Source organism: Haplochromis burtoni, unplaced genomic scaffold (genome assembly GCF_018398535.1).
Source record: "Haplochromis burtoni strain Fernald_Lab_line unplaced genomic scaffold, NCSU_Asbu1 Contig_373, whole genome shotgun sequence".
Taxonomy (NCBI): domain Eukaryota; kingdom Metazoa; phylum Chordata; class Actinopteri; order Cichliformes; family Cichlidae; genus Haplochromis; species Haplochromis burtoni.
Genome location: NW_024582734.1, coordinates 337,110 through 343,785, shown reverse-complemented (window position 1 = coordinate 343,785; position 6,676 = coordinate 337,110). Strand labels below are relative to the sequence as shown.

Genomic DNA, 6,676 nt, shown 5'->3' with positions numbered 1-6,676 from the left:
GATAGATAGATAGATAGATAGATAGATAGATAGATAGATAGATAGATAGATAGATAGATAGATAGATAGATAGATAGATAGATAGATAGATAGATGGCGCTGTTAGTCCTTATTTCGGATTTATTTCCGATGCTTCATAGCCTTCATAGCTTTTTACCGTAACTATGAGGCTATGTGAGCTAAACAAGTTACAGATTCGTTATGATTCGTCACTTTCATTATACGACATCCTCTAGACGGAGCAGCTTGCTGTACGATGCTGAAACCAAACACTGAATCTATACTGACGAAATTCGAAAGGGGGATGTGAAGCATGTGCAAATAACGTCCCTCCTACTGCACTGCAGGGATTTCCCATTTTATGACTGCACGCATCCTGCCTCACGTAGGCTTGTTCTTAGTCTGACATGTGATCTGAAGAAAAGAAGAAAGAACAGAGCTAGCATATTTACGTGTGTGTGTGTTTTATTATTATTATTAGTAGTAGTAGTATCATTATGCGGGATACTGTATTTTATTGCATATTGGTCGTACGATCATAGTCGATTAGTCCAGTTCAAGTCTTCATGTATGACTACATGACATGTCCAGGGCTCCCTACATATCGCTGCATACATCCATATGGGCTCTCTCACACACTAACTGCCCTCCATAGGAGGGCCAGTCTGCAGTCAGATCAATGCACAATCGAGGCGTTTGGCCCTCCATCCTACCCTCCCACACGTAGAGTGTCACCAGCCTAGTTACTTTGTATGCTTAACTCGCACTTTTGCGATCTAAACCAGCTAGTGCGGGCTCATGAATTGTTCCTATGTAGCCTGTAACAGCTTTATTAAAGCAAATGTGCCCCATTATGTTACATCAGAGCCTCGTGTAACCGCTGAGCATCTTGGGACATCGGACCAAAATCTTCATCATTTCATCGCTGGCGTCCTGCCAGCCTCGCTCTTCCTGTCTGTGCATTTCTTTTGATATTCTTATGAATGTCACCTTTCATCCTCTACGCAACCCTCGATCCTGCCCTGCGAACAGGCTCTGTGAATAAAGACGTTAACCACACCGACGATTCATTCTTCCGTTACTATGGCAGCGAGGAGAGACCGTGAGCATGTACGCGTTCAGAATGGAGTCCTGACAGAAGATGGCATGACGTCACGTCGCCAGGGCGACCAGGCTTCCCGAGTCACGTGTCTAATATAAAAGCGGAAGGCGCCTCGGTGAACTGCGCACACAACTCAAGAAGCATCATCCGTGAGGTAAGCCGCTACACCGCTTTGCTTTTCAGCGCAAGGACCCAACTAACGTCTGACTTTCAAGTATTTTTAAGTATTCAGGTGGAAGAAATGAATTCCGCTCTACTTTCAGTGTTTCACTCCTCTTTCAGGATGTAGCTACGTGACTCGCGGAAGCTGGTGAGCTTATCATCGCCCTGCATCCACGATTCATTAAGTCGGGCACATAAAACGTCGAAGTGGTGCAGAATGAGAGGAAATAGGCCCCACGTGTGCTGCAGGGGTGGTTTATGGTTTATTAAGTGTGTCATTTTTGGCAGGGTTCACGCTTGTATTGTACAGGAAGAGAGGATGCGGCCGTGGCCTTGCAGTCTGGAGAGAGGCAGGCTGTTGTGTTATGTGTTCTGTCTGCGCCATTTTTTAACATAATGTGGCTTCAATTAAGAAATAAATCCCGAAAAACTAAAACAATCCCAATTAGACTGCACTGTGAATTATCATGACGTAATTGTCGTGTATTAAGTTTGCTCCATTCATTCGTCTCAGCGGGTAACGTGACATTGGCAGCTCGGAGTGCTGCATCTGCGGAAGTGGATTAGTCTCCATGTTATGTAACCCAATAGAAAAATGAAGCCTATCTCAGAAGCATACTGATCAGTAGAGTTAGGAGGCAGATGTTTGAATGAATATGTCCCGCAGTGATGCACAGGGATGTAGGGACTTGAAGGTGGAGGATGAGTAGATGAAGGTGACGCTACGTGCTTCCTCCTGTCTTCACCATGAAGTCAGTCGACGTTCCGCCATTCTCAGCTGAGCTGTGCGCCTGCAATTACTGCAGCCTACATGAGGCAGAGGCCTCAGAGATGAGCGAATGGACAAAATGAATAAGCTATGGTTTATTTCATGGCAGAGAGGAGGAGGCTGCAACTCCCCCCTCTTGACGGCGCAGTGTCGCATGATTCTGCCGCAGTTTACTCCAGACTGGACTGACCTGTTGATGCAGTTCTCTGCTTAGGAGGCCCGTGTTCTCCTTTAATGGCACAGAAGCATACAGGATACAGGATACAGTTATTGTTCAATTCGTTACTAATAGAAAAGGTCAGATTAGTTCAGTACAGGAGAATTATAATGAGATCACAAGCGTGAATTCATTATTTTAAACTCCAGAGAATCGTGATGTTTGTCAGTATTTGTGTAGTAATACATTGTTTTTGTAGTAATAAATACCACGATGTTGGGTTATTAGTTAAGGTGAACAGTGTTTTTGCTGCTGATTGATTTCATATGCAGGTGTGGTGGGCTACATGCAGATGGAGCCATGGTTGACTGTTGAAGGTCATCCCTCCAGCTAGTGAAGGTCACAGCAGGCCCAGAGCTCCAGTGCTGATACCGATCAGCCAGTAATGTTTCATCTTAGACTCCTTTGTCAGCCTGAAATCATTTATTGAGATTTCAACCATGAAGGGGCACTCACACGTTAGCTCATACTGCTCTACGCTGAAGGTCACAGTATCTTAGGATCCTTAGCAGTCATGCTAAGCACTGTAGTCACACCCTGTGCTGTCAAGAGGCCTTCAGGTGATGTGCATGACCGATGATGACCTTTTCCTTTAGATTTATTTCTTCTACAGAGTAAAGAAATATAGAATTTAAAATTAATGCCGGGGAGTTTAGCTATTCTCTGCCAGTAACACACGGGACATGCTATCCTGAGGTGGAGTTCAACCATGTAATTACTAAGATGTAGAAAAGCAGGGGCTCATGTGGCCTCTTTGGTGTTGGGTGTAAATGTGGGCTTGATTTTCGTGTGCTGTCTGCAGGAAGAATGCTATCAAGCCACGTTAGTCATGCCGGAAAATATTCCCTACCTTGAACCACTCATTTTAGACCCAGGTACTTGTGGGTAAAACCCTACCCACATTAAATTACCACATCCTGTAGATGGTGGGTTGTCCCCTCTACTAAAAGTTAGTTTTGCGATGACACAGATTTACAAGTAGCCTTGAGTCATTCTTGAAGCACTTATGAGTCGCTGTTTCTAGATTAATTCAGGTTTTCCACTCGAAGGAGTTTAGTGGATTACAGGCTGAGGTTGGTGTGAGTGTCCCACTTGACTGTGCTCTGCAGACGTCTTATCACCCTGCAATCTTTTTTAGGTTGTCTGAGCGAGAAGGAACTCCAGAGTGATTCAGCGCTCTGTGCGTAACTGCCCCCAATTTGAGGAAATAAACTCTTGAAAAATGTAGGAAGTAGAGCATGTGGATGTAAGATTGCCTCACTTATTCAGCACAGCACTTCTTATGGATATTACAGTTATAATATAAGTTATAGTATGTGGATTTTTGCATAACCAACATCTTTTTAAGACAAGCAGAGAACACCGCATCATTTTACCAACGTGCTGTGGCTTAGCTTATGATATAGAAGGAGGCAAAAGACAGGGACTAACACTTAAAAACCAGTCACAAATTAGTGCTGGGAGGACTGTGTGTGTCTGTGATCAGCATAACTGGGATCAGGGAGTCACGTGTCCTTCTGCTGAGTCCTCTGCAGTTTGATACAGCACAGGCTTTACTAATTCATGATGGCCGGTGTGTGCACAAACTCTATACAAGTTTTAGTGGATTACCAAACCATTATAGCCCTCATTGTATTCATCTTATCAAAGCTGGTGTATCTGGTCATAGGAATAGACAATTGACTGCCACTAATTAAATGCCTAATAGAAAAGTAGGTCTTCTTATCGGCCTGTCCCTGTCCACAGAAGGCCGGTATATTAATTACAACACCAAAATACAACAGTAAAATAGTGAAATAGGGGAAAAGCCCTTATTGGAATGGAAATTGCAGTAATAGTTTGCCTTTTCCCATATAACTTTAACTCTATAGTGCCCAGCAGTGCATAGTGAAAGTGATACGAACATTTTTATGGCGTTCTCTCAGAATAATAACATAATAGTATAGCTCACTGCGACTTGTTTGATTTTTGCAAATCATCCAGAAGCGGGCAAGAACAGAAGACATTACCTAATTGGATAGTGCGCCCGGCCTCTGGCCAATCAACCTACTGCAGTGGAAAACCACTGGAGAGAGAGCGAGGGTGTGTCAGGGGGATAGATAACTGTGGGGGAGGGGTTGCAAAATAAGGGCAAATGAAGGAGGAAAGCCAGAGGAGTTAGTGGGCAGGAAAAGCCCTGTCAGAGTCAGTGAGTTCACTCACTCACTGACAAATCTTTCAGATGGAAGCGCTTCCAATGAATGCACCAAAGCAAACCAAAGAGCGAGAAAATTAGCTTCAGTCTGCCTCCCATGCAGTCAATAGAGTGAGCCGTGTCTCTCCTTCAGCTCCGTCTCATGTGTGTGAACAGTGTTACGTAGCAGAACATCTGTGCTACCTCAAACTTATGTCCATATAAGGGTTTGTAGCAAGTCCCTGCAGATCGTATGTTGTTCAAAGGAGACATATTTTGAAGAAACACAATCAGTGTTTGTTTTGTCAATCGTAGGCGCTCGACGCTGTAAAAGATGTGCACAGAAGGAAAGAAATGCTGTGTCATTATGCTCCACTCCCCTCTACTCCTTTCACTTACGCGTCCGCTCTCAATTTTGAGAATTTATTTTTTTCCACCTGCTGCAGACGATCGTCTTTGTCCTTTTTCTGGTCGAATAGTTATGAGTCATCTCTCTCCCTCAACAGTCCCTCCAGTGCACGTACAGCAAACACTGGAGGGGCCCCTGTTCTGCACCCCCTCTGCATAAACCTGCGTGAGGAATATAGGCCAAAGCCTTGGGGGTTGGGGGAGTCTGTGTCGGTGGTGGTGGGGTTATGCAGACAAAAGGGCGGCGACAAATAGAGGGATGGAGGGAGGGTGGTGAATTTTAATGATTAGTTTGGGTGGTGGGAATGAGCAGAGGGCAAATGTGTGGAACTCATGGAGCCAGCAAAAGTAAGGGAGGGATAACAGCTCGAAGTGCAGGTCAGAACAAGCATGCACCATATGTCCAGCTATTCAGTATGATCTAAGCTTTAATACCATTCGTTTTTTTATTCCTTTCACCTGTTCAGAACGATTTTCACCACCAATTTCTTGGAGCAGCCTTGTTCACCTACATTTAGATCAGATCTCAATTTTTTCCCAGTCTTGCATTGACTCCTCAGGTCAGTCTGTCTTTCTGTAAATGCCAAACACACAGTTTGGTGCATCTGCGTGCAATGCATGGTCAGAAAAGTATAGAAGGCTTATGTTCCTTCTTTGAACAATTGAATGAGTATCAGCAGATTGGAAGCTGCAGTTACCAGCATATCACCTCTCCGCCCTGCACAGTGCTGTCTTTGTGAGATGTGGCGCGTCTGTGCGAGCACTCTTGGGGGGTGGGTAATAACAGACCAGTGCTGTTTGGGCTGACGGTAAATTCAAATGCAATGTCCTCGGTAGATATGCGCAATAAAAACCTGGTGCAATTTAGGCAACCTTTAGTGAAACTATGGTGTTGTAATTGTTGCACAAAAACCTTACAAAGTGTAATGTAATATACCTCACCATTAGCATGATGCAAAGAGTTTTACTGGTTATCATAGTGCTCCTCAAATGGACTACTAAATAGTGATGCATGCAGCCTGATACCAGCGACCTTCATCGTGTCATGACAGAAGTGCCTGCCATGACATGAGTCTGTCTTTAGTATGTGCTCCATCATGCCGTCCTGCAAAGATCTGTCTCCTTGTGAGCGCCCTGCTATTCCATTTTCTATCTTTAGTTCAGTATAAAAGCCTCTTAAAAAGTAAGAGAGCGGCTGTTTTGTTATGGTTGCCCGAGGCAGCTGCTCTGTGTTGGAAAAACTTGGAGCAAGAAGAGCGAAAATCGAGGAGGGATATGAACTGTGAAACAGGCAACAAGGGCAGAGAGAGGTGGAGGGGGGGACCCTGCAGTGTTTTGTGAATGCACAAAAGGTGAAACCTGAGAACTGCGCGGTCACACTGGACCTTCTCCCTCTCTCTTGTCCCCTCTCCATCTTTTTTTTGTCTTGGTGACCTTGTGTGTGGATGCAAGCAGCAGAACACAAAATGGCCGCTCTTGCCTTCAGAGGACGGTGCTGCAAACGTGGAGACAAGAAGTCTAATAACTGAAAGCACTGAGGCCATCACGGGTCGCATCACATCACTGCTGGCAGGCTGTTCGATAAATTGATTCTGACTGGAAACAAATAGTGCCGCTCCTCTCTGCTTTAATGACTACAGCAGATACATCCAGGTGAAAATAATCCAGAGTCTCATGTACAGTTATTTTTGCGTGAAAGAAAGAGAGCGATTATTCATCATAATCTGGCACTCCCTTTATTCTATTTAAAGTGCTCCCACAATGCATTTCACCAGATCCACGACCTGCCCTACTTGCTTGTCAGAGAGACATGCACACATTTGTGTAGACACACACACGCTCTCT

General features: G+C 44.6%; 1 protein-coding gene across 1 annotated transcript in view; it reads left to right on the top strand.

Moving 5' to 3' along the window:
* The first annotated feature begins 1,224 nt into the window (after window positions 1-1,224).
* The window catches only part of gapdhs (glyceraldehyde-3-phosphate dehydrogenase, spermatogenic), an 11,484-nt gene continuing 6,032 nt past the window's right edge, over window positions 1,225-6,676 (top strand). Inside the window, 1 exon segment of the mRNA NM_001286294.1 lies at window positions 1,225-1,256. The gene's annotated coding sequence lies outside the window, so the exon portion shown is untranslated.